The sequence below is a fragment of the Lipotes vexillifer genome, unplaced genomic scaffold, assembly GCF_000442215.2.
Source record: "Lipotes vexillifer unplaced genomic scaffold, Lipotes_vexillifer_v1.1 scaffold545, whole genome shotgun sequence".
NCBI lineage: Eukaryota > Metazoa > Chordata > Mammalia > Artiodactyla > Lipotidae > Lipotes > Lipotes vexillifer.
Window position 1 is genome coordinate 399,164 of NW_006779129.1, and position 866 is coordinate 400,029.

An 866-nucleotide genomic window follows, 5' to 3' on the forward strand; every position below is an offset into this window, starting at 1 on the left:
GTGGCCTCTCCCCGTCGCGGAGCACAGGCTCCAGACGCGCAGGCTCAGCGGCCATGGCTCACGGGCCCAGCCGCTCCGCGGCATGTGGGATCTTCCCAGACCGGGGCACGAACCCGTATCCCCTGCATCAGCAGGCGGACCCCCAACCGCTGCACCACCAGGGAAGCCCCCAGTGTGTGTTTTTAAAAGATAAGAATTTTCTTTCAACAGAACTACAATAGTGCGTAAAAACTCAGCAAAATTGACATTAATTCCATATTGTGTGATACTTATAAGCCAGAGATTTTAAACATTTTGTGAATATCTAATGAAATCTCTGGACATGTGTCCCGAATACATTCATATACATATAAGTACCCCAATATCACCTTCAGGAGGTGAGGTCCCTGGAGCAGGGAGCTGTCAGGGAGGTTGGGGGGCCCTTGTGCTAGGGGACTTCGGTAGAGGAGAGGTGCGAGGTGAAGGGGCCGATCAGGAGATGACAGCAGGGGCCTGATGAAAGGGCCGACGGCCCAGCCTCCACCGGGGCAGACCTGCCCAAGGCTGGCCACTCTGGAAGGGGCGGGAAGTGGTCTGGGGCTGTTCCAGTGTTCCTCACCGGTGGGCCTGCTGGCTGGACCTCGGACCTACCCGGTGTGTAAGGAGCCGCAGAGGAAGGCACTGAGCAGGCGCTGGGAGGGGTGTGGTGTCAGAGGCGGGTGTGGGGGACTGCGTTGGCTGCATCCCCGCACCGCAGGGCCCAGGCCGTGGTTGCCGGGCCTCTCGGTAACTGGGGCACTGCTAGTCTTGGCGGAAGTTGTTTTGGAGGGCATAGGTTAGAGTGTAAAGGGCAGGTGTGCACGATGAAGGACCAGAGACCCTGAACC

General features: G+C 58.4%; 1 protein-coding gene across 2 annotated transcripts in view; it reads left to right on the top strand.

Moving 5' to 3' along the window:
- Nucleotides 1–866, top strand: part of LSS (lanosterol synthase) — a 40,434-nt gene that overhangs the window by 7,120 nt on the left and 32,448 nt on the right. The gene's annotated exons all lie outside the window — the stretch shown is intronic.